This window comes from Pseudophryne corroboree, chromosome 2, assembly GCF_028390025.1.
Source record: "Pseudophryne corroboree isolate aPseCor3 chromosome 2, aPseCor3.hap2, whole genome shotgun sequence".
Lineage (NCBI taxonomy): Eukaryota > Metazoa > Chordata > Amphibia > Anura > Myobatrachidae > Pseudophryne > Pseudophryne corroboree.
In genome coordinates, this window is record NC_086445.1 from 127993811 (window position 1) to 128021186 (window position 27376).

At 50.6% G+C, this 27376-nt stretch overlaps 1 protein-coding gene and 1 long non-coding RNA gene across 2 annotated transcripts in view; one reads left to right on the forward strand and one right to left on the reverse strand.

The window, feature by feature from the left end:
- LOC135002931 (uncharacterized) overlaps positions 1-27376 on the reverse strand; it is an 86413-nt gene that overhangs the window by 34604 nt on the left and 24433 nt on the right. The gene's annotated exons all lie outside the window — the stretch shown is intronic.
- Positions 1780-27376, forward strand: part of WASF3 (WASP family member 3) — a 248033-nt gene continuing 222436 nt past the window's right edge. The window contains exon 1 of the mRNA XM_063951702.1: positions 1780-2115. The gene's annotated coding sequence lies outside the window, so the exon portion shown is untranslated. The remainder of the gene's footprint in view (positions 2116-27376) is intronic.

Genomic DNA, 27376 nt, shown 5'->3' on the forward strand with positions numbered 1-27376 from the left:
ACACCTATACATTGTTCACACTATATATACATATGGTTACAAGTATAATTGTAATTCTTATTGTTTATGGCAGCCAGCTGGGCAGTTAATAATAATCATCATGCTATCATGGTGATGGGCCTATCTTTATATGGGGCCTGGAGCTGTAGCTCCATCCGCCCTATTGTTAATATGGCCCTGCAGAGATTCAATGGGTGTCTCTGCCCTTGCACATACGGATGCACAGGTGCAGATGGGCGACCACCAACAGACACAGCTGCGGTGCTTCTGTGTCCATCTTTGAATCAGGCCCCTAGAGTCCATACTATGGGGGTCATTCCGACCCGATTGCAGTGTGCTTTTGTTCGCACAGCTGAGACCGGGTCACTACTGCGCACATGCGGGGGCCGTAATGCGCACGTGCGTCCATTGCCGGGTTAACGTCGAAGGTAAAGAAGAAAGAGATCGCAGCGGCGATCGCTTGAAGATTGACTGGCGGTGGGCGTTCCTAGGAGGCAACACAGCGTCCGGAGCCATTTTCAGGGAGTGGTAAAACAAAACGCAGGCGTGTTTGAAGAAACGCAGGCGTGATCAGGGTGGGTGTTTGACGTCAGAGCCAGGACCGAACAGGCTGAAAACGTTGCAGCTGGTAAGTATGTCTAGACCTACTTACAAACTGCACAAATTTATTACCCATAGCAGGGCTGCACAAGCGAACGCAGCCTTGCTATGGGGAAAAACCCACCCCTCATAGGCGGAGTAAAGTTGATTGCACGGGCTGCAAAAAGCAGCTTTGTGCGATCAACTCAGAATGAGGGCCAATATGTATAAAAGAAGCCATCAATCATACTGAGGAGAAATGAGTAGGACACACACTTAATAAGAGTGTATAACACACTGTAAAATGCTGCTGTCGAGTAAACCAAAGTTCAGCAAACAGACCACAGCAGAGGTGTCCTCACAGCTAATGCTCAATACTAAGGGGCCCATTTATCAACCAGTTTAGTTATTTGAAATTTGTTTCAAACGGGATATGGTCATTAGGTTGACAACACTTAGGTCGACAATCATTAGGTCGACATACATTAGGTCGACATGGTCACTAGGTCGACATAGAAAAAGGTCGACATGAGTTTTTCACTTTTTTCATTTTTTAACATTTTCATACTTTACTATCCACGTGGACTACTATTGGAAATAGTAACCTATGCCGAGCGCAGCAGTAGCGGAGCGTGGCACCTTGCCCGAAGCATGGCAAGCGACATGAGTTATGCACAGGGACACAGCACACTAATTGGGGTTCCAGGTCACTTTATGAAGAAGACTACACCAAAAAAACTAAAAAAAAAAAAAAAAAAAACTAAAACCCTCATGTCGACCTTATGACCATGTCAACTTAGTGACCATGTCAACCTAATGCATGTCGAACAATAGTGGTCGACATAATTACTGTTGACCTAAGTGTGGTCGACCTAATGACCCACACCCTTTCAAACACATGACAGGAGCTGATTGGCTGGCGCACCATTTATCACACGCTAAAACTCAGTGATAAACGGGCCCCTCAGCCTTTGCTCAGGGAAGCAGTGCTGAGAGCAGGAGCATCATATAGTAGGAATGCATGCCCTAATGAGGCGTGATTACATAACCGCAGGCCAATTACAAAGCACTCACAGACAGTGGCGGATTCAGGGGAGGAGCACCAAACCACGTAACCCCCCCCAACCCCCCCCCCCCCCCCCCCCCGTCGTTTTTTTACAAGTTTATTTTAATCTTGTTTCTTTTGCTGCGGCAAGCTACCAACATACTCGGGCCGCCCGGAAGCTAGCCAATCCACCCAGTCAGTGTCGGACCCCCCCGGCATGATCATCCCAGCTCCACCTAATCCATTCTGCTTTGCGGGATAGGCGGATTGATCATGGCTCCGTGTACACGTCCTAAAAGCAGTGAAGAGGAGCCCAGCAGCCTGCATAAGGCGGACGCCATCCTAACAGCCGTCGACACGGAGGCTTGACCAGACGCCAAGCCAGCAGCCGCGAGACCAGTTACGCCCCACCTTTCTTCTCTCCGTAAATATGGAAAGTGGACAGCGAATAGTCCCAACTCTCTCCCACAGCAGCACAATACCACAAACAGGTTGTAACTTTAAGCATTGGGAAGAGGGGGCAGGAGGGGGAAGGGGAGTGGGTGACTAGGCTGCTGTTAAGGGGAATTGGCAGCTGTCTCACAGTACCAGACACCGGCAGCAGCCACTGCCAGCCCACAGCTGCCACCTGAACCTCCCATTTCCGCAGCACACTGCACAAACCACTGCGATAGGGACCCAGAGGGTGGAAGCTTGATCACCTGTAGTGAGCACAGTGCCCTGAACACATTGCTCCATGCCACCCATTATTTCCCTGTCACCTTCTGCCTACCCAGTCACCCACTATCTCCCTGTCACCAACCCATTCCTGGTCACCCCTGCTTCTCCTTTCACCCAATGCCTACCCAGTCACCAATTCCAACTAATCCCCTGTTTCTCTCTGCCTGTCATTCTCTGCCTCTCTCTGACACTTATTACCTCATTCTCTGCCTCTCCTCTACTTCACTATATCCCTATCACCCTCTCTCTCCGGTAACCCTCTGCCTCTCCAAGGCATCACAATCCTAGTCACCCTCTGTTTCGCCCTATCACTTGCTGCCTTTCCCCATCAGCTTCTCTTTGTTGCTCACTACCTTTTCCCGTTACCCTCTTTTGTCACCCACTGCCTCACTGTCACACCTCTCTCCTGTCACCCACTGCTCTCCCGGTCGCCCACTTTCTCCCCCTGTCACTCATTCCCTAGCGTCACCCGCTGCCTCCCCATCACCCATTCCCCAATGTCACTCACTGGAACCCTCTGCCTCTCCCTGTCACTCACTGCCTTTTCATCTCCAACCATCTCTTCTTGTTACACAATGCTTCACCCACTTCTGCTCCCAAGCGTCACTATCTCCCCATCACCTTCCCTCTCCTGTAACCCTCTGCTTATCCAAGGCATCACCTTCTCCCCATCATACAGATACAGCATTCCCTTTGAGGCTACACCCATTGTTGCAAGGCCACACCCACTTCCACTGGAGCGCACGCACATTTCGTCGCATACAAATAACACCCCCCCCCCACACACACACATTTCCCTTGTCATGGTGCGCCCTCTGTCAATTTGTTCTGGATCCGCCACTGCTCACAGAGCAGCAGTTGCAGACATTAATGCTGAATGTCAAATATGCCTTTCATCATATGTTCCGTTGTGTTATGAATGCTATATTAGGATCTCTTATTCCTCATGCTCCACAATTGCCTATCTGGTTACTGTTTGACTTCCCTATCATTCACCTGGTATATTATTGTATTGTGTATGTTATACATCTGTGTTTTATTGCTCAATATGTATACTCCCTAGTGTGCTTCCCAATTTCACTTCCCTCACCATGGCTATTTATACTCCCCCCACTCCACCTACTTCCTCTTCCCTTTATTTTCTGCTTGCATTCATCTTTCCATCTCCCCTTCTTCATGTCTTTTATGTTTATGGCTGCAAACATTATTTTACAGCAGTTTGAACGTTGCTCTCACCCCACTGTGACTGCAGCTCTAACAAATGGGTGAATAACTGGTCCCTATATGAAACCAGTGTACGCAGAGGAAGCTGACATTTTCTGGGCTATAGTGTGGTTTGTGACAATGAAAATAATCAATGCTAGTCTAGTGATATCGTTGATGCATGAGACGCCCCTCCAGGGCACACGTACACCCGCCCCCAGATACCCACAGTACACCCCCAGTGGCAAACGCAGGATTTCTAGAGGGGTGGTTACCAAATGCGTTCCACAATCTTCCACTCTGTGGAACATTGGAGCAAGTGCAGGAGTCAGGGGAAGTGGTAGAAGAATCTAGTACCTACCTTTGACATATATGTACACATTGGTCTTTTTATACACTGAATGTATAGATGGTCTATAGCAGAGGTTCTCAAACTCGGTCCTCGGGAGCCCACACAGTGCATGTTTTGCAGGTAACCCAGCAGGTGCACAGGTGTATTAATTACTCACTGACACATTTTAAAAGGTCCACAGGTGGAGCTAATTATTTCACTTGCGATTCTGTGAGGAGACCTGCAAAACATGCACTGTGTAGGCCCCCGAGGACCGAGTTTGAGAACCTCTGGTCTATAGTATAGGCTGAACGTGTTTAATAGAAATAACATCAGTGGTCAGGAAAAGGTTAAACATCTCATACTATATAAATACACATACATGATAGAACCTGACTTCTCGCCTCATGGTAAGACTCCTATCTTTTCTTCCTGACAGCTGCTCTCTGGTCCAGTGCACTGACTGAGAACTCAGATCCCCACACAGCAAACTTGGTAGAAGAAGTTGCTACCACTGGGCATGTGCAGCAGCTCTGCTCTGTCCCTTACACTGCATGTTGTGGCGGCAGCTCTAATAATCGTATTATGTACTATTGCTTTTGTGATCTTAATTTTAGCAGTTGGCCAAGAGAATGGGAGTTTCTGGGCAACTGGAATCCCCCCTGCATTTGTCTATGACCCCGAGTCCTCCCACTCTGCTCTGAAAACAGCACAACCAAGTACTGTTTGGTGCCACTAATACTCGTAGGAGGTTCCCTCCCTCCCCGAGGGCCCCTGTTTACTCATGCTACAAGTTGATCTACCTATGGCCCTCATTCCGAGTTGATCGGTCGCAATGCGAATGTAGCAGAGTTACACACGCTAAGCCGCCGCCTACTGGGAGTGTATCTTAGCTTCTTAAAAGTGCGACCGAAGTAATCGCAATATTGCGATCACAAACCTCGTAGCAGTTTTGGAGTAGCTTCAGACTTACTCTGCCTGTGCGATCAGTTCAGTGCTTGTCGTTCCTGGTTGACGTCACAAACACACCCAGCGTTCGCCCAGGCACTCCCACCGTTTCTCCGGCCACTCCTGCGTTTTTTCCGGAAACGGTAGCGTTTTCAGCCACACGCCCCTAAAACGCCGTGCTTCCGCCCAGTAACACCCATTTCCTGTCAATCACATTACGATCGCCGGAGCGATGAAAAAGCCGTGAGTAAAATTACTTTCTTCATAGCAAAGTTACTTGGCGCAGTCGCAGTGCGAACATTGCGCATGCGTACTAAGCGGATTTTCATTGCGATGCGATGAAAAATACAGAGCGAACAACTCGGACTATGGACTTTCATTTCTATCCAGTCCCTTGTGCGGGTTGTTGTTTATTTTGTTATTTGTTGTATTGTACAATTGTGTAGTCCTGCAAGAAGAGCAGCCATCAGTAGGTGTTGGGCAATCCTAAGGATCACCCATGGCACACTGCTGGCTGGGATGGAGAGAGAATAGGTGAGAGAGTGCAGTCAGTCCAGGCCAATTGTAGACAACTCAGGGAAAGGCCAGCATGAAGAGGACGCATCTTCTGCAGCAACGCCAAACAACTGGTTATGAAAAATGCGATGGGAGTTTTTTCCCTCTAGGGTATAATTACCATAGGTGCAGTGGGTGCAGCTGCTTTGGTGCCCATAGCTGATAGTGGGGCCTGTCTTCTGTGTCTGTCCCATATTTCTATGTTATTTGGCATTGGGTGGTACATGGCTCTCTTACAAATGTTGCCATTGAGCCACAAATGATTATTATGCCCCTGTTTTCCATGTAGTAGTCCAAATAAAAATGTCAATTAAACAATGATAAAACAGATGGCTGTAATGTCATATCATATAGTAGTGATGCTAATGATTTCAGTGCTATCTGCTGGAGTGCACGGTACACAATCAGCCAATCAGACGTGGCTAGCTATTACTGCTGACATACAGTATTTATTGTTTATCGTTGAGCCATCCCCTCCAACTGCCACAATAGAGACAGCTACTGAGACAGTATCTGCACCTGCGTCCAGGTCTACTTGAGTCGCAGTTACATGAACACACCCTTCCTGTACTCAGCCTGCGCTTATCTACCCTTTCTCTACCTTGTTTCATCCCTCTAGGTTTACGGACTTGTGCCTGTAAAATGTGCAGTAGTCTGCTTGTGTGTGCGTGGTTTTTTTTGTGGAGCTCAAGCACAGTACAGAAACATGTTTATTGTGCTAAAAAACAAGACGCATGTCCAACTCTACATGAATCCCATTAGGAGCAGACATTTTGTTGGGTGGCCCAAAGTACATTTAGCTGCCTCCTAACACTTTATAGGAGCCTGTGACATTACAGAGGAACGAGGCCCAAACATCCTCATTCTTCTGTGATTTCACCACTTTCCAGTGAAATCATTGGCCAACTTCTGATGAATTGTTCAGACATGGCAGCCCACAGTGCGGTGTTGGACTAGGGCGTGATGGGCCCACCGGGGGAATGCAGATGTAGAGGCCCATGTTTAGGGGTGTGGTCAGGTGCCACATTGGTTCGCCTAACCATTAGAGAGTGCATGGTCTGGGCCCCTTGACAAATATATATATATATATATATATATATATATATATATATATATAATATTATATCTCCTATAGAATAGCCCAGATCTGTGACTTTGTGACTCATTTGCTAACGCTGGGCGGAGTCACAACACTGGGCGGAGTTAGTCAAATGAGTCACAGATCTGGGCAAATCTATAGGAGACTAGGAGCAGAAGCAGATGGTATGGGCATGGCACAGGCAGGGGTGCATACCTACCAGCTTTCTTCAGGCAGGAGGGACACACATGCAGCGAAAAGGGGGCGTGACCAACGAAAATGGACGTGGCTTCACCGGAGGGCCCACGTTTTCGTCAGTGAGGGGGCATGCCCAGCGCTCTGTGAGCTGCTGGCATGCCCCCAGGGGCGGATTATGAGTCCGGGGGGCCCAGGGCACTTGAGACAGGGGGGCCCTATCTCATTGCTGTGCCTGCTGTGGGTTTGGGGGCGTGGCCTAATCGTGCTGCGTGGCCACGCCCCCTTATGAAAAAATTTTCCCCATGGGATTTTGGCCCCTCAGCTAGGGGTAAATCCAGAGGGGGTGGTCGCTCCCCCCTACACACCCGCACAGGCAGAAGAAAGCAGGGAGGCTGCTGCCTCCCTGCAACACCACAGACCTGCCAACACGCAGCAGCGTGCGCTGGCTGTAGCACAATGCTGCTGCTGTTACTGGCAGGACGGGGAGCTTAAGAGCTGGGACAGAGCTACTCCAGCCAGGGAGGCCCCTAAAACTGTGGGGCCCACGGTACGTACCCCCTGGCCCTCCCCCCTTAATCCGGCTCTGCTGCCGGAACCCCCGCTTAATCCGTACCCCCTGATGCCCCCTCTCCTCCTGTCTCCACTAAATAGACGCTGTGCGCATCTATTCACCGCTGTTCTGCTAAGCAGAACAGCGAGTTCAGGAGCTTCCCAACTGACCCCCCTTCACCGCGGGACACTGCGGGCCACGGGTGGGACAGCGGGACAGACCCAAAAAAATGGGACTGTCCCGCGAAAATCGGGACAGTGGGGAGGTATGGGGTTGTGTGAGGGGGTATGCCGTACAGACAGACGGGCACCGGCTCACTGTGTGCTTGACCCCCCACATCAGCAAACTCAGCAGGGGCTCTCTGGCGCAGAGGAGCGTCACTTTCTGGCACACTCCACGCTTCTTAGCTGCAGTTTTGTGGGGCACCTGCCGCTGTGCAGGTTCCAAAGTGCCTCTGTTATCTCCAGCCCCGGCAACCCCACCGCTAGCTGCAGCACTGCCACCCACAGTGAGGTGCGTCCAGCTCCTTCACACACTTTAGCCGGCGGGTAGCGCTGCAGAAGTTTGCGCTGATTGCAGGCTCCGACCCCCTCCTCCCTCCAGCCGCAGCGTCTCCTGGGAGCTAACCAGTCACTCCCAGTCTCCCCTTTCTACAGTGCCCGGCAGCCGCGAGGCCCGCGCCGCGTGCACGCTACGACTCCCTCCTCCCTCCAGCCGCAGTGTCTCCTGGGGGCTAACCAGTCACTCCCAGTCTCCCCTTACCACAGTGCCTGGCAGCTGTGTGAGGTCTGCGGTGTGTGACTGAGGAGGGGGGGAGGGATGGGGACGGGCAGAGGAAGCAGGACTCCAGCCTGAGAGAGTCAGCCATGCCAAGTCTCCACCAGCAGCAGATCCCAACAGGTTGGAGTGGAACAGCAGCAGCCAGCAGCAGTGACTCTGGTAAGACTCATCTGTCTGTCACCACTGTTCTGTCCCTAATACCAATCTCTCCCGTGCCCTGTGTTCTGTCATGTCCCTGTCACCCCTGGCCTTGCCCTGTCACCCTTATCCTGGCCCTTTCACCCGTATCCTGGCCATTTCACCCTTATCCTGGCCCTTATCCTGGCCATTTCACCCTTATGCTGGCCCTGTCACCCTTATGCTGGCCCTGTCACCCCTATGCTGGCCCTGTCACCCCTGTGCTTGCCCTGTCAACCCTATAATGGCCCTGTCACCCCTGTCCTGGCCCTGTTACTGCATACCCTCCAACTACCTTTTTGGCAGGTACAGTCCCCGCAGCGCCTCCAGACCCCTCCCCAATGCACCACACCTCCGCACCTTCCCCTCCACCACATGCGGCACCCCACCCCTCCCCCATACGCAGTGCCTCGACCCCCTACACCACCCACGGCTCCCACTCCCCCGCCCCTCCACCACCCACAGCACCTCCACGCCCCCTCCACCATCCACCCCCCATATATGTCTCCCCCCACACCTGCCCCCCCTCCACCCACAGCATCTGCAGACACCCTCCTCAATCCGTGGTTCCCCCCACCACTCCTCCCCCACCCACGGCACCCCTACACCTGTCGCTCCACCACCTGCAGCGCTTTGAGACCCCCTTCCCCATCTGCCGCACCACCTGTACCTGCTCCTCCCCCACCCATGGTGCCTCCAGACCTCCTACCCCACCCCCGCCCCTTACCATCCCACAGCACCTCTGGAACCCTTCACCCATCCGCAACATCCCCGCACCTGCCCCTCTCCCACCCATGGCACCCCTGCCCCTCCCCCACCTGCAGTGCCTCTGGACCCCTTTCCCATCTGCAGCCCCCACTCCTCTGCCCCTCCCCCATCCGTAGCACCTCCCGACCCTTCCCCATCTGGGCTCCCCCATGCATCCGCCCCCTCCTCCACCCGCAGCATCTACAGACACCCTCCCCCATCCGCAGTCCCCCCGCACCCGCTACATTCTGTACATCATGCCCTGCAGGTGCTGTTCACGCCGTCGCAAGGGGCTGCGCCTCCTTCACCAACGCACGCCCTTTCATTGTGCAATATTTAACCACTAACAAAGGAATGCAGGTAATACTCCATATAATACAAATATTGAACCCGAGAAAGGCATTCAAGGGTTAAGGGGGCGTAGCCCCTTGTGACGCTGTGAAGAGCGCCCGTAGGACGCGATGAAGCACCTAGTATATATATATATATATATATATATATATATATATATATAATATATATATATATATATATATATATATATATATATAATATATAATTCAAGTGCACAGTCTGGAGCCTGATCCCTAGAGGAGGGGTTGGGTGCTCAGGCTGTAGGGCCCACTGTGGGTTTCCCCTGTACCCCTGAGGGCCAGTCCAACCCTGCCACAGTATATGTAGGTGACATTTGAAAACTACTTTTATTTATTGAAATGTACTTTTGGTTGGAGCTCATTGACATATTAAAAAGTATACAGTTACATTAGCAGCATGTTCTGCATTCAGTGGTCTTCTCCAACTACTAACTTGATCAACTGTCGATACGCACCCCCCAAACCCCCCCACCCCCAAACTGCGGAGAGTCCCCAACAATGCTGATGCAAGCCCTACAGTATCTATAGAAGAGGGCAGTATTGAACGATTGCAGCCTTCAGCGGATTCACCAGATAAGGGACTAGTGAACCAAAGCCAAGTACAGTCTATATTTATCTCTAACTTAGGGGGACATGTACTAAGCAGTGATAAAAGTGGAGAAGTGAGCCAGTGGAGAAGTTGCCCATGGCAACCAATCAGCATTGACGTAACATTTATAATTTGCATACTGTAAAAGTATACAGAGCAGCTGATTGGTTGCCATGGGCAGCTTCTCCACTGGCTCACTTCTCCACTTTTATCACTGCTTAGTACATGTCCCCCTTAATGATTTATACCCCAAACTAAATGTTAAGCTTTGGCTGGAGTTCTAAAAATACGATTAAGACAAACAGATATTTTGGTTATATTCCTTAATTAATACTCTTCATCTAAAACAGCTCTGTAGAATCACACAGTCTGAAAGATAAATAAATATCCTGCCTTTCCTATTCATTTCCAGCCAAGGCATACTGATAAATAGACTTTTGATGATTTCAGTGTAATTGGCTTGCCAGGAAATAATGTATTTTGGTAACCCGTGACCTCTTCTGCTCTTTGATCATGTTGGAAAAACTATATGAAGCGAGATGAGGCTCCATGTGTTTAGTGAAATATGTTGTCACAGCTGAGCTTTCCGTTTCCTTAGGGAACTTTTAATTTACAGTACTAACAGGATCTGCCGTGATGTTTTTATACTGTAAATAGTACTGTGTATTCTGTTATACAGACAGGGCCGGCGCTACCACTAGGCAGCTTTAGGCAGCTGCCTATGGGCGGCGACCACTGGAGGGCGGCACCGCACAGTGAACGAGAGAACGCTCAGCCAAACTCCTCCTATTCAGTAAAAGACGAGGAGCAGCTTACGAGCTGGCACTGGCGCTCCCCCTGCAACTGTCTCCAGTCCTGCCTCATGATGCCCACTCCGGCGTCCCTCCCCCACACACTTGGTCTAAGTAAGCAGGTACCCGCTGTGCCGCTCCGCTCTTTTTACCCGCTACGACGCTCCCCCCCTCCCATGATCGGCTCCTGCAACGTGTCCGTGCTACCCCCGCATCTGATCACCATACCCTCTGCCTCCCCTCCACGGCTGTTTGGCTCCATCTCCCACTGTCTCCCCCCCACCTCCTCTTGCATCTCGTCCCTCGGCAGCTCTCTCCTCCCTACCCCGGCTGATCGGCTCAGGCTCCCGCTGCCTTCCCCCCCCCTCCTGCAAGTCGTCACCCAGCAGTTCGGGGCCGGCTCCCGCTGCCTTCCCCCCCCCCCCACCAGCATCTTGTCACCCGGCTGCTCTCTCCCCCCCCCCCCGGCTGTTCGGATCCGGCTCCCGCTGCCTCTGCCCCCAGGTATCTTGACATCCGGCTTCTCTCCCCCCCCCCCCGGCTGTTCGGCTCCGGCTCCCGCTGCCTCCCCCTCCCCCCCCCCCTCCCCCCCCCCTCCCCCTGCATCTGGTAACTAGCAGTTCCTCTTCCCTTGCCCCCCTGCATCTTATTACTATTCCCTACCCCCTCGCGCAATTCGGCTCCCACATGTTGCCTCCCCCTCTCCCCTGCATCTTATTACTAGATTCCCCCCCACCGCCCGCAATTCTACTCCCACATGTTAACCCCCCCCTGCATCCTATTACCAGATACCCCCCCCCCCACCCGCAATTGGGCTCCCACATGTTGCCTCACCCCCCCTCCTTTATCTTGTTACCAGCTTCCCCCCTCGATCAGTCTCCCGCATGGCCTGGGCACCTGCATCATTTTTCCCTCTTCCCCCTGGTGCGTTTGGTCTCCAACATGTTACCTGCCCCCCCCCCCTGTAACTGGATGAGCGGGTAACATGCTCCCCCCTCTGTAATTGCACTCCCTCATGCCGCTTCTGGTCACACATATCCCCCCCCTCACGACTCTGCTCCCGCTGCATGTTACCCGCTCCCACTCGGCTCCTGCAACTTGTAACCCGCTCTTCTCCCCTCCCCCCCCCCCCCCCCGACTCTGCTCCCACTGCCTGTTACCCACTCCCACTTGGCTCCCTGCAACTTTTACCCTGCCCCCCCCCCCCCCTTCCCACCCCCCGCGACTCTGCTTCAGCTGCCTGCTGCCCGCTCCCACTCGGCTCCTGCATCTTGTTACCCCCACCCCACGACTCTGCACCCGCCGCCTGTTACCCGAACGGTAGATGTATATATGTGTATATGTATGGAGACAGTGTGTATGTACGGAGGCAGTGTATTGCTGTATATATGTGTGTATGTATGGAGGTACTGTATGGATGTATATATGTGTGTATGTATGGATGTATGTATAGAGGGTGTATATGGATGTATATATGTGTATGTACGAAGGTAGTGCATGGATGTATATATGTGTGTGTACGTACGTAGTGTATGGATGTATATATGTGTGTATGTATGGAGGCAGTGTATGGATGTATATATGTATGGAGGCAGTGTATGTGTGCATGTATGGAGGTAGTGTATGGAGTAATATAGGCTTAGTGTCTGCCTGCGCTGCGTGTAGGAAAATAGAGAAGGGCCCCAGGGAGAGAAGCGCGCCCGGTGTCTGCCTCAGCCCATCCACCACGCTGAACAAGGGCCAGGCCACCAAATTGCCATGTCCTGCAGCCACTTTCAAAAGGAATCGGCCACCATGGAGGAACCACCCCCAGCCACAGCCATTCAACTAAAGGTAAACACACAGCTCCTCACTCAGATCCGCACACACAGCCCTACCCTCCTCACACAAAGGGGGACGCTGTCTGCCGTAATGTGTAAAAAGAGGGACGCTGTCTGCCGTAATGTGTAAAAAGGGGGACGCTGGCTGCTGTAATGTGTAAAAAGGGGGACGCTGGCTGCCGTAATGTGTAAAAAGAGGGACGCTGTCTGCCGTAATGTGTAAAAAGGGGGACGCTGGCTGCCGTAATGTGTAAAAAGGGGGACGCTGTCTGCCATAATGTGTAAAAAGGGGGACGCTCTCTGCCGTAATGTGTAAAAAGGGGGACTGGCTGCCGTAATGTGTAAAAAGGGGGACGCTGGCTGCCGTAATGTGTAAAAAGGGGGACGCTGTCTGCCGTAATGTGTAAAAAGGGGGACGCTCTCTGCCGTAATGTGTAAAAAGGGGGATGCTGGCTGCCGTAATGTGTAAAAAGGGGGACGCTGGCTGCCGTAATGTGTAAAGGGTCTCTACCTGGTGTAGTGGCGCTACTGTGTGGCGTAATTTGAATAATGGAGACAACTGTGCACGGTAGTATGAATTGGTATTATTTTGTGGCCACACCCCTTCCTCATGAAGCCACGCCCCTAATCTTTGGACGTGCGCCTACGCTGCACACTGAACGTATTTTATGGATGGGTGCGCCGATGCCGTTTCTTCCACACAGCGCTAAAATGCCTAGTTACGGCACTGTCCCCATGCACATACAGTAGTGTCCCATGTTTGTTGCAGAGGGGGTCAGATGGATAGTAAAAAATTTTTTAAGGGGGTGGCCATGCCTCTCCATATTTTGCCACACCCCACCAGTACGTCAATCCATATCCGCTCTCCGCTGCCCTGACCCCCGCCCCCCATTTAGGGCTGCTTCCAGAAATTTCCCGGGCTGGTTTTGTATCCCAATCCGCCGCTGTGGATATGTATGTATGTATGTATGTATAAGAGACGAATGAAATAGAAATATATAGGCAGCTGGGTAGGGTGCCAGGATCTGGGAACGGGGTGCCACTAGCTGTACCCATCAATTAATTATGTCTTTGAGAGATACATCCTTGTTGTACTCAATGCAGTCAGACGGCTGGGAAACATATAAGACGCCGCTTATGTACTTTCGCCTTAGTGACTGGGAAAGTGAGTAATTGATGGTGTTGGGGGGCAGTAGGCAGAAAATTTGCCTAGGGTGTCAAGAAACCTTGCACCGGCCCTGTATACAGACACCAATAAATGCTTAAATGGGCTATCAAACAGCAAAGTAATAAACAGGGCAGTAGAGAGCCCGACTGGGCCAATGTACTTTTCAGGGGGCATGGCCTAATAATGGGAGGGGGGGCCCTACACACTTTGGAAAAAAAAAATACTGAAAAAAATAGTACTTTAAGTGCCTTCCCCGGCCACATTGCAGCCCAGCAGCCAGGTGAGGGGAGGGGGACACTTGTCTCCCCTCTGGGCCCCTCCAACATTCCAGGGCCTGGGTAAATTGTACTTGCCCCCCCTTCCCCTCCCGTCACTGTTTCTTGGACCAACATGGCTGAATGTCATATGGATGGTGCAAAGACTAAACATGTGTTTTGATGGGAGGCTAGCTAGGATTTACTAGAGTACAGAAAAGTTCCTCCATGTTTACACTTTACAGCAGATGGAGTATACAAAAACTTTGGTCATACTTGCCTACCTGACCCTCTCCATGAGGGAGAAAATGCTCTGTTCCTGGACTTTCCTGGTAATGTATCAGGGGTGTATCTTCCTATTGGCCAGGATGGCACTTGCCAGGGGCGCCGGCCAAGAGGGGGGCGCCGCCCGGCAGTGCCACCCGCACCAGAGGGTAGAATGACATAGTAGTTCTCACTGAGTACATCCCTTAGCAGTGCTCATCCACTGCCGGACTTTCAGAAGCGTATTGCACTCTGACACTCTGTGTGACTATAGTCACAATGATGGTGCATATAGCTGGGGAGCAGGGCACTTCCAGGTATGGGGAGGGGCGAAGCACCTGCTCTTCCTCATCCGCTCTCCTTCTCATTGGTCCCACACAGTATGTCACTAAACACCAGCCACTACAATCAGCACCAGTCAGCAGTGCAGCATGAGCATACCTGTACATTTTCTGGGGTACCATAGCTGCACTGCATGGTTTATCCTGGCTGTCTGGATTACAGGTTACAAAGAGCTCTGTATGGAGAGGTATCTAGACCAGTGACTGCCTGTCCAGCTGTGTTGAGACTACAAGTCCCAGCACACCTTGTCAATTGGAGTTGCTGGGACATGTAGTGCAATCTCACCTACAGAAGGGTTTTTAACTGTATGTATTTGTGCATATATCCCCTTGGTGCCTCTGTCCACACCCTCCTTGTAATTCCCCCTTAGTGTCACTGCCCACACCATCCCTGTAACTGCCCCCTCAGTGACCCTGCCCATACACTCCTGTAATTCACTCAGTGTCCCTGCCCGCACCCTTCTCATAATTCCCCCTCAGTGTCCCTACCAGCACCCTAACCGTAATTCCCCCTCAGTGTCCCTGCCTGCACACTCCTCGTAATTCCCCCTTAGTCTCCCTGCCTGCACCCTCCCCAAATTCCATCTCAGTGTCCCTGCCCGTATCCTCCTCATAATTCCTCCTCAGCAGGGCCGTAACTAGGTGTGTGCCAGCAGTGCATGGCACACAGCGCACATGAACTGTGGGCGCAGTACCGCTGGTAACACCCGTAGTTCCGCAATGCAATGTGAGCCTGCGGTAGTTAAAGTGCAGCCGCGGGCAGTAAAGCTTTGCCCCCACCCTCGGAAACATGATCTTACAGTACAGCCAAACCACTCGCCACCCCCCTCAACCAGAGGTTATAATGAGCCGCAGCAATACTGCCCAATCCCCTCCACCACCACCGTAGGTTAAAGTGAGCTGTGGGTTGCTGTAGTGCCTGATCCTCCCCTCACCTCACTCCAGCTCCTGCCAGAGTTACAATGCAGTCCATACAACGGCATGTCCTCCCCCTCCTGCCTGGAGGTTACAGTGATGATCTTCTGCACTCCTGTAGACCTGTAATCCCAGGGGACATGCTGGCTGAAAATCTCTAGATCTACAACCACACACAGCGGCAGTGAGCGGCCAGCGAGCTCCTGGACTGCACCTAAGCAGCCCCTCTGCCCCAGCCTGTGCTTGTCAGTGAGTGGCCTGGTCTCCGGGCAACGGATTGACAGTGTCCCATGAGATCAGGATCATGCTGCAGCCACACAACTACAACTGGGTGAGCAGAACAGCAGCGAGTGGTAGGGACACTTCATGCCAGCCCTTAGAAAGGTGAGAGGACAGAAGTACCTGGGTCCTGATGCTGTGGAACCACAAGTCCCATCATGCCCTGACAGACATTACATGATAGAGCATGCTTGGCCTTGTGGTTCCACCATAGCTGGAGAGCAGACATTGCCTACCTCCGAGTTCTCATGATTTTTGTACAGTGCCGTAGCTAGGTGTGTGCTGAGTGTTCTCGGCCCACAGCACATAGGCACTGAGGACAGAGAACCACATCTAATGCGTAAAAGGGAGCTCTGCCAGACGTAACATGTAAAAGGGAGCTCTGCCTGCCGTAATGTGTAAAAGGGAGCTCTGCCTGCCATAATGTGTAATAGGGGCTTCACCTGGAGTAACGTGTAAAATGGGGCTCTACATGGCGTAATGTGTGTAAGTGGCGTCATTTGATTAATGGAGACCACTGTGCAGCATAATTTCAATTGGTATTATTTTGTTGCCACGTCCCTAACACAAAGCCACATCCCTATAGTTTTGGCGCACACCCACAGTGCGCATTGGCCCTATTTTAAATATGGTGGTGGGGGCGCTGAGGCTGTTTCTTGCACACAGTGCCAAAATGTCTAGTTACAGAATTGCTCCTCAGTGTCCCTGCCTGCACCCTCCCCATAATTCCATCTCGTGTCCCTGTCCGCACCCTCCTCGTAATTCCTCCTCAGTGTTCCTTCCCGCACCCTTCCTGTAATTGCCCCTCAGTGTCCCTGTCCTCAGCTTCCCTGTAGCCCCTCCCTCTCATTTTCCCTACCCAAACCCACCCTGTAATTCCCCCTTAGTATCCCTGACCTCCATCTTCCTGTGACACCCTGCTCAGTGTCCCTGCCCACACCCTCCTGTAATTCCACTTCAGTGTCCCTGCCTGTATCCTCCACATAATTTCCCCTCAGTGTCCCTGCCTGCACACTCCTGTAATTCCCCCTCAGTGTCCCTGCCCACACCCTCCCTGTAATTGCACCTCAGTGTCCATGACCTCAGCCTCCCTGTAAGCCCTCCCCCTCAGTGTCCCTACCCGCACCCTCCCTGTAATTCTCCCACAGTGTCCCTGACCTCAGCCTACCTGTAACTCCCCCCTCCGTGTCCCTGGGTGGGGTAGGTGGGGGGCGCCAGTTCCTTACTTTGCCATGGGCGCTCAGACCCCTAGATACACCCCTGTAATGTATTATTACTATCACCTGTGGTGAGCTAGTTAATTGATAAGAAAGGTGTTTCACCACAGGTGATGGCAATCATACATTACCAGGAAAGTCCAGGAACAGAGCATTTTCTCCCTCATGGAGAGGGTCAGGTAGGCAAGTATGACTTTGGTATTCTTAAATAAGAAGCTAGTTTGCACAAACAGATAGTTTTTTAGTACTGCACACAAAAAGCAAACACTTTTCTCTTTCCAGTAATGCATGGGTTAAACAGAACATAGGGGAAAAAAACTGTGTTTTTCCTTTTCAACAGTGCAGTGCTGAATTAGACCTCAATGTGTGTGCTGTGCTCTGTTCAGGTGCACCTAATCACATAACAGCAGCCAAACCTGTCTTTTGAATAGCAGACAGCATTTGAACTTATGAAAAAACAAAAGTAACACCAGTTTAAACTTCACAGTGGTAACTTATCATAATGCAACTCAGATTTAACATAACTACGAATATTTTGGTCTGCAATCCATTACTCATGTAACCGGTATTTTCTGTTAAATCATTTGGCTATGCCAAAGGCGTCCGGCTTTTGCGATGCGACTGAGCAGCGCAAATATGACCCCGTACAGATCACCAAAAGTAATAAAGGTACTTGCAGGCAGGTATTTCGGTTATGACACAGCGGGGTATATTTATTAAAATTCGTATTTTTCAGAATGAGGTTAAAGATCAAACACGAATGACATCGAAAGTGTAAATTTGCAACTTTTTGAATTTATTACGACTAATTTACTAAGCTGTTGTATTCTGCATTTTCGTATTTACCGATGTCGATGTCATTCGTATTTTTTGGCAGTGTTTTACGGGAGTGAATTGTAAAACACTGCCGACTTTAACACAATGAATCTCAGCCGGATCTGTGAGATCCGTGCTGGGCTTCATTGTGCACCTTTCGTAAAAAATAAAACATTTTTAAAACTGAAAAAAAAAATTGCGTAGGGTCCCCCCTCCTAAGCAAAACCAGCCTCGGGCTCATTGAGCCGGTCCTGGTTGAAAAAATATGGGGGAAAAAGTGACAGGGGTTCCCCCATATTTAATCAACCAGCACCGGGCTCTGCGCCTGGTCCTGGTTGCAAAAATACGGGGGACAAAAAGCGTAGGGGTCCCCCGTATTTCTGAAACCAGCACCGGGCTCCACTAGCCAGATACATAATGCCACAGCCGGGGGACACTTTTATATTGGTCCCTGCGGCCCTGGTATTACATATCCAACTAGTCACCCCTGGCCGGGGTACCCTGGAGGAGTGGGAACCCCTTAAATCAAGGGGTCCCCCCCCCTCCAGCCACCCAAAGGTGCTATTGCTGGCAGTGTTTGTGAATTACACTTTTTAGTAAATGACCGAGTTCTACCAAATTACAGGCGTATTTGACCGATGGTGTATTCATTCATAATTTATTTCTTTGAGTTCCAAAAAAATACGAATGCCCTCATCACTGCCGTGATTTGAGTTTAGTAAATTCCCGAGATGACACTTTGAAGAAAAAACACCATCTCGGTCCAAATCTGGACCTTAGTAAATATACCCCAGCGTCTTTACTGGTAGCAGACACTGTGCAGAGTATATTCAGGCTTGGGCCTGGTCACACACATACAAACAGAAAAAATAAAAACACAAACATAGAAAGTCCTAGCACTGCTTGTGCTCCATAATCAGTCCTCTGTAGCAGTGACGTGCGGTGAGGTCAGGGCCTGGGGAGGCACTGCAGCTAAACCCGCCCCCCCCACCGAAAAAAAAAAAGTGCAGTCCCCCCACACCACTAAAACCAGCACCAGGCAGAACCAGCCAGGGGGGATAATGCCATAGCAGTGAAGGCACTCAGTGTGGGGTCCCCCTGCCATGCCATTAAACACCCCCCAAACCAGTCAGCCCAGGGCTGGAATTCCTCGGAAAGTGGGGCCCCCAAAAAATCAAAATGGGGTCCCCCCTCCCGAGCAACAACCAGCACTGGGCTGATAGCCCAGTGCTATGCCCCACACCCCTGGTGGCGGTGGGTGCGGGGTTCATTGTATGCTAATACTGTTCTTTACAGGTGGCCTACAGATCACAGCAAGCCTGCCCCAGCATGCTGGCACTTGGAGAACCACAAGTGCCAGCATGCCCGAACATAAAGGGCCCGCTGGCACCTGTAGTCCACCTGCAAAGAATAGTAATATTGTTCTTTACAGGTGGCCTACAGGTCCCAGCAAGCCCGCCCCAGCATGCTGGCACTTGGAGAACCACAAGTGCCAGCATGCCCGGACATAAAGGGCCCGCTGGCACCTGTAGTCCACCTGTAAAGAAAATATTAAAAAAAAAAACACGACACATTCTTTAAAAAATCCTTTATTAAACTGGGTCTTCACCTGGGGGCGGCGGCCTTTAAGCTCTTTTGCATGGCCGCCGCCTTCCCAGGGCTTCCGGCGTCTTCACCTGGGGGGGCGCCACCTCCCCAGGACTTCTGGGGTCTTCCTCCGGCGTCTTCACCTGGTGGGCGGTGGCTGCTAAGCTCTTTTACATAGCCGCCGCCCATCCAGGACTTCCACGACGTCTTCACCTGGGAGGCGGCGGCCTTTAAGCTCTTTTGCATGGCCGTCGCCTTCCCAGGACTTCCAGCATCTTCACCTGGTGGGCGGCGGCTGCTAAGCTCTTTTGCATAGCCGCCGCCCATCCAGGACTTCCACGGCGTCTTCAGTCTTTAGGAGCTCTTCTCCGCTCCTCCTCCACCGTCGGACTGACAGCCGCTGCCTCGCGCTGACTTATATAAGTCAGCGGGAGGGGGCGGGGCGATGACGCGGCGAGCCATGATTGGCTCGCGGCGGCCATCTTGAATTTCAAAAATGACGCTGAGGCGCCATTTTTGAAATGGGTACCGCTTCCGCTGCCAAACTCTGCACAAGGAGCCTGAAAGCCGCGTCCCGCCGCCGCTACCGCCGCCCGCCTCTCCCCCGCCAGCACCTCCGCCGCCCGGCCCGCCGCATCCCGCACCTCCGCCGCCCGCACCTCCGCTGGTACCGACGCCCACACAGTGATTGACAGCGGATCCAGTGACGGATCCGCTGGCCAATCACTGTGGCTTCACTCACAGGGACGTGCTTTCATAGGTTGAAAGCACGTCCCTGTAGGAAAGCGGCACCACTAATGGTGCCGCTTTCCCATGTTATTTCAATGGGCTTTTCCAGCCCATTGCTAGGGCCCGCCTGCGCCCGCCCCCTGCTCCCCATACCTTTCCCAATCACTACGGGAGGCACCACGATCGGTGCCTCCCAAACTGATTTTAACACATATAATGATAGGTAAAATAATAAAGAAGATACTTATGTGTCATAAGTATCTTCTTTGTATTATTTTACTCATTAATGACAGGGGAGGCACTGCCTCCCCTGCCTCCCCTGACTGCACATCCCTGCTCTGTAGTGGCGTGCAATCACACACATACCATGCTTTCCGGCACAGCCAATGTCCATAGTCCCTGGCACTGCAAACTGATCCCTTCTCACTGACCCCTAGTAGATATCAATGCACTGTGCGTGTTTGGGCGTTTTAAACCCCTCTCTTGCACCTGACTTCCTGCTGTCTCTGGGTTAGACGGAAAATCCAGACCTCTGTTTCTCCAGCTGCAACTGTGCAATTCAGAAAGCCTGGAATTATAAACCTCCACTACAGGAGTCGTATACTGATATGACTACCAAACAACATTTTATGTCTAAAGTCCGTAAAGGTTGCTTTAAATGTTCATGCACAACATGCAATTTTATGTTAGCTGGGGATACCTTCTGTCATCTGCATTTAGGGACCAGGTTCAATACTAACCATCATTTGACATGTGAGAGCACCCATGTCATTTACCAACTTATCTGCCCATGCTGCCTTTCATATATAGGTAAAACTCAATGCAAATTCAAGGAACGCATGACTGTACACCGTTCCTCAATACGGTTGGCTCTTGCGAGTGGGGTCAGCGACCAGCCTGTGGCCTGTCACTTTATCTCAGCTAGACATCCCCTGAATAGCCCCAGATATAGGATGATTGACCACATCCCTATCAGTAAGAGAGGTGGGGACCGTAATTTATTATTATTAAGAAGGGAAGCAGAATGGATTCATAGGGGTATATTTACTAAGATTCGTAATTTCCGAAAATAGGTCAAAGTTCAATCACGAATGACATCGACAGTGTAAAACTGCAACTTTTTGAATTGATTACGATGGATTTACTAAGCTGTCGTATTCGTATTTTTCTTTGCTTCCGATGTCGATGTCATTCGTTTTTTTTAACCTATTTTTACGGTAGTGATTAGCAAAACACTGCCGTTTTTTTTTTACAATCAATCTCGGCCGGATCTGTGTGATCCGTGCTGGGGTTCTTATTTTTTTTTTTTTTTAATTAAACAATGTAAAATCACAACAAAAAATGCGTGGGGTCCCCCCTCCTAAGCATAACCAGCCTCGGGCTCTTTGAGCCGATCCTGGTTGCAGAAATATGGGGAAAAAATTGACAGGGGTTCCCCCATATTTAAGCAACCAGCATCGGGCTCTGCGCCTGGTCCTGGTTCCAAAAATACGGGGGACAAAAAGAGTAGGGGTCCCCCGTATTTTTAAAACCAGCACCGGGCTCCACTAGCTGGACAGATAATGCCACAGCCGGGGGTCACTTTTATACAGTGCCCTGCGGCCGTGGCATCAAAAATCCAACTAGTCACCCCTGGCCGGGGTACCCTGGGGGAGTGGGGACCCCTTCAATCAAGGGGTCCCCCCCCCCCAGCCACCCAAGGGCCAGGGGTGAAGCCCGAGGCTGTCCCCCCCCATCCAATGGGCTGCGGATGGGGAGGCTGATAGCCATTTGTGATAATGAAAAGATATTGTTTTTAGTAGCAGTACTACAAGTCCCAGCAAGCCTCCCCCGCATGCTGGTACTTGGAGAACCACAAGTACCAGCATGCGGCGGAAAAACGTGCCCGCTGGTACCTGTAGTACTACCACTAAAAAAATACCCAAAAAAACACAAGACACACACACCGTGAAAGTATAATTTTATTACATACATACACACATACATACATACTTACCTTATGTTCTCACGCAGGTCGGTCCTCTTCTCCAGTAGAATCCAAGGGCTACCTGTTGAAGAAATTCTACTCACCAGATCCATGGGTCCAGGCTCCTCGGCAAATCCAGGGTTAATCCACGTACTTGAATAAATAAAAAAAAACGGTGTCCCGACCACGAACTGAAAGGGGACCCATGTTTGCACATGGGTCACCTTCCCACGAATGCCAGAAACCCACTTTGACTTCTGTCTAAGTGGGTTTCTTCAGCCAATCAGGGAGTGCCACGTTGTAGCACTCTCCTGATCAGCTGTGTGCTGCTGTCCTCACTGACAGGCAGCACGCGGCAGTGTTACAATGTAGCGCCTATGCGCTACATTGTAACCAATGATGGGAACTTTCTGCCCTGCGGTTGACCTAAAGTGACGTCACCGCTGAGCAGAAAGTTCCCAGCATTGGTTACAATGGAGCGCATAGGCGCTACATTGTAACACTGCCGTGTGCCGCCTGTCAGTGAGGACAGCAGCACACAGCTGATCAGGAGAGTGCTACAACGTGGCACTCCCTGATTGGCTGAAGAAACCCACTTAGACAGAAGTCAAAGTGGGTTTCTGGCATTCGTGGGAAGGTGACCCATGTGCAAACATGGGTCCCCTTTCAGTTCGTGGTCGGGACACCGTTTTTATTTATTTATTCAAGTACGTGGATTAACCCTGGATTTGCCGAGGAGCCTGGACCCATGGATCTGGTGAGTAGAATTTCTTTAACAGGTAGCCCTTGGATTCTACTGGAGAAGAGGACCGACCTGCGTGAGAACATAAGGTAAGTATGTATGTATGTATGTGTGTATGTATGTAATAAAATTATACTTTCACGGTGTGTGTGTCTTGTGTTTTTTTGGGTATTTTTTTAGTGGTAGTACTACAGGTACCAGCGGGCCCGTTTTTCCGCCGCATGCTGGTACTTGTGGTTCTCCAAGTACCAGCATGCGGGGGAGGCTTGCTGGGACTTGTAGTACTGCTACTAAAAACAATATCTTTTATTTTACAACAAAGGCTATCAGCCCTCCCATCCGCAGCCCATTGGATGGGGGGGGGGGACAGCCTCGGGCTTCACCCCTGGCCCTTGGGTGGCTGGGGGGGGGGGACCCCTTGATTGAAGGGGTTCCCACTCCCCCAGGGTACCCCGGCCAGGGGTGACTAGTTGGATTTTTGATGCCACGGCCGCAGGGCGCTGTATAAAAGTGACCCCCGGCTGTGGCATTATCTGTCCAGCTAGTGGAGCCCGGTGCTGGTTTTAAAAATACGGGGGACCCCTACTCTTTTTGTCCCCCGTATTTTTGGAACCAGGACCAGGCGCAGAGCCCGATGCTGGTTGCTTAAATATGGGGGAACCCCTGTCATTTTTTTCCCCATATTTCTGCAACCAGGATCGGCTCAAAGAGCCCGAGGCTGGTTATGCTTAGGAGGGGGGACCCCACGCAATTTTTTTGGCAAAAATAAGCACTTTCCCACCCCTTCCCACTGATATACATGCACGGATCTCATGGATCCCTGCATGCATCTCAAATCACGGAAAAAAAAAGCAGGTCTGTTTTTTTTTAGGACTTTTTTACGAGTTGTAATTTTTCACGGCAGTGTTTTGTGTTTTTTTGCTTTGCACTTCTTAGTAAATGACCGAGATTCATATCTAAACAGGCGTAATTTGACCGATGGTGTATTCATTCGTAATTTTTTACCTGAACTAGCAAAAAATTACGAATGCCCTCATCACTGCCGTGATTAGTGTTTAGTAAATGACCGAGATTAACCGAGATGACACTTTGAAGAAAAAACGGCATCTCGGTCAAAATCGGGAGCTTAGTAAATATACCCCATAGACTGGATGTTATTAGTAGATGAGCGGGTTCGGTTCTCAGAAAACCGAACCACCCCGAACTTTGGCTTCCGAGTCCGGATCCAAGCCAGGCTCGGATCTTCCCTCTTGACTCGGAAACCTGAACTCGGCAAAACGTCATCATCCCGCTGTCGGATTCTCGCGGGATTTGGATTCTATAACAATTATAACAACATGTTAGGCTGCATCAGACCATTGGTAGTATCCTGTGTCATCAATAATTCCAGTCATTCCTGTGATGCATATTGTCTAACTCCCAAAAAATAATGGAGAACAAAAATTTTGAGGAGAAAATAGGGAAAGATCAAGAAGAACCACTTCCTCCTAGTGCTGAAGCTGCTGCCACTAGCCATGAAACACCATCAACGTCGTCTGCCAAGGCTGATGCCCAATGTGATAGTAGAGGGCGTGTAAAATCCAAAAAGCCAAAGTTCAGTAAAAAGAACCAAAAAAAGAAATTGAAATCGTCTGAGGAGAAACGTAAACTTGCCAATATGCCATTTACGACACGGAGTGGCAAGGAACGGCTGAGGCCCTGGCCTATGTTCATGGCTAGTGGTTCAGCTTCACATGACGATGGAAGCCCTCATCCTCCCGCTAGAAAAATTAAAAGCGTTAAGCTGGAAAGAGCACAGAAAAGAACTGTGTGCTCTGAGATGGTATCACAAATCCCCAAGGAGAGTCCAATTGTGTCGGCAGTTGCGATGCCTGACCTTCCCAACACTGGACAGGAAGAGGTGGCTCCTTCCACCATTTGCACGCCCCCTGCAAGTGCTGGAAGGAGCACCCACAGTCCAGTTCCTGATATTCAAATTGAAGATGTCACTGTTGAAGTACATCAGGATGAGGATATGGGTGTTGCTGGCGCTGAGGAGGAAGTTGACGATAAGGATTCTGATGGTGATGTGGTTTGTTTAAGTCAGGCACCGCGGGAGACACCTGTTGTCCTTGGGACGAAGAAGCCCATTGTGATGCCTGGGCAAACTACCAAAAACGCCACCTCTTCGGTGTAGAATTATTTCTCCACAAATCCGGACAACAGGTGTCAAGCCATCTGTTGCCTCTGTCAATCTGTAATAAGTAGGGGTAAGGATGTTAACCACCTAGGAACATCCACCCTTATACGTGACCTGCTGCGCATTCATCAGAAGTCACTGTCAAGTTCAGAAACTTTGGGTAAGAGCATAAGCAGTCCACTGACGCCTAAATCCCTTCTTCCTCCTGTACCCAAGCTCCTGCAAGACACACCACCAACTCCCTCAACGTCAACTTCCTCCTCAATCAGGAACGTCCGTAGTCCTGCAGGCCATGTCACTGTCAAAACTGAGGAGTCCTCTCCTAACCGGGATTCCTCCGTAGGATTTTTGAGTGGTACACCTGCTGTTGCTGCCGCTGCTGTTGTTGCTGCTGGGAGTCGATCATCATCCCAGAGGAGAAGTCAGAAGACCACTTGTACTACTTCCAGTAAGCAATTGACTGTCCAACAGTCCTTTGTGAGGAAGATGAAATATGACAGCAGTCATCCTTTTGCAAAGAAGATAACTGAGGCCTTGACAGCTATGTTGGTGTTAGAGGTGAGTCCGATATCCACCATTTGTTCAGAGTCACTTAAAGATTTGTTTGAGTTACTGTGTCCCCGGTATCAATTCCCATCTAGGTTCCACTTCTCTAGGCAGGCGATACCGAGAATGTACACAGACTTCAGAAAAAAAAATCACCATGGTCCTAAAAAATGCGGTTGTATCCAGTGTCCACTTAACCACGGACATGTGGACAAGTGGAACAGGGCAGACTAAGGACTATATGACTGTAACAGCACACTGGGTAGATGTATGGCCTCCCGCAGCAGCACCAGTAGCAGCATCTTGCAAACGCCAACCCATTCCTAGACAGGCTACGCTATGTATCACCGCTTTCCATAAGAGGCACACAGCTGACATCCTCTTACGGAAACTGAGGAACATCATCGTAAGATTGGCTTACCCCAATTGGACTCTCCTGGGGGATTTGTGATATCGGACAATGCCACCAATATTGTGCGTGCATTACAACTGGGCAAATTCCAGCACGTCCCATGTTTTGCACATATAACTAATTTGGTGGTGCATAATTTTTTGAAAAATGAGAGGGGTGTGCAGCAGATGCTGTCGGTGGCCCAAAGAACTGCGGGCCATTTTCGGCATTCTGCCACTGCGTGCCTAAGACTGGAGTGCCAGCAAACACTCCTGAACCTGCTCCTCCATCAATGGAAGCAAGAGGTGGTAACGAGGTGGAATTCAACCCTCTATATGCTTCAGAGGATGGAGGAGCAGCAAAAGGCCATTCAAGCCTATACATCCACCTACAATATAGGCAAAGGAGGGGTAATGCACCTGACTCAAGCGCAGTGGAGAATGATTTCCGTCTTGTGCAAGGTTCTCCAACCCTTCGAACTTGCCACACGTGAAGTCAGTTCAGACACTGCCAGCTTGAGTCAGGTCATTCCCCTCATCAGGCTTTTGCAGAAGCAGCTGGATAAATTGAAGGAGGAGCTAAGATTCTGCAAAGTATGTGGGACTTGTGGATGGAGCCCTTCATTCGCTTTGCCAGGATTCAAGGGTGGTCAAACTGTTGAAATCAGAGCACTACATTTTGGCCACCGTGCTCGATCCTAGGTTTATAGCCTGCGTTGTATCTCTCTTTCCAGCAGACACAAGTGTGCAGAGGTGCAAACACCTGCTGGTTAGTAAATTGTCAACTCAAGCGGAACGTGACCCGTCAACAGCTCCTCCTTCAATTTCTCCCGCCACTGGGGTTGCAAGGAAAAGGATAACATTTCCTAGCCCACCCACTGGCGGTGATGCAGGGAAGTCAGGAGCGACAACTGACATCTGGTCCGTACTGAAGGACCTGCCAATGATTACTGACATGTCTACAGTCACTGCATATGATTCTGTCACAATTGAAAGAATGGTGGAGGATGATATAAGTGACAGCATCCAAGTAGGCATGTCAGACAGTCCGTACGTATACTGGCAGGAAAAAGAGGCAATTTGGATGCCCTTGCACAAACTGGCTTTATTTTACCTAAGTTGCCCTCTCTCCAGTGTGTCATCCGAAAGAGTGTTTAGTGCAGCCGGTAACCTTGTCAGCGATCGGCGTAGGAGGTTACTTCCACAAAATGTGGAGAAGATGATGGTCATCAAAATGAATTATAAAGTCTTCCGGGAAGACATTTACCAGCAATTGCCTCCAGAACGTACACAGGAACCTGTGATGGTGGATTCCAGTGGGGACGAATTAATACTCAGTGAGGAGGATGTACACAGTGAAAGGGGTGAGGAATCGGAGGATGATGATGAGGTGGACATCTTGCATCTGTAGAGCCAGTTTGTGCAAGGAGAAATTGATTGCTTCTTTTTTGGTGGGGGCGCAAACATTTAATTTCAGTCGTGTGGCAGTCCCTGTCGC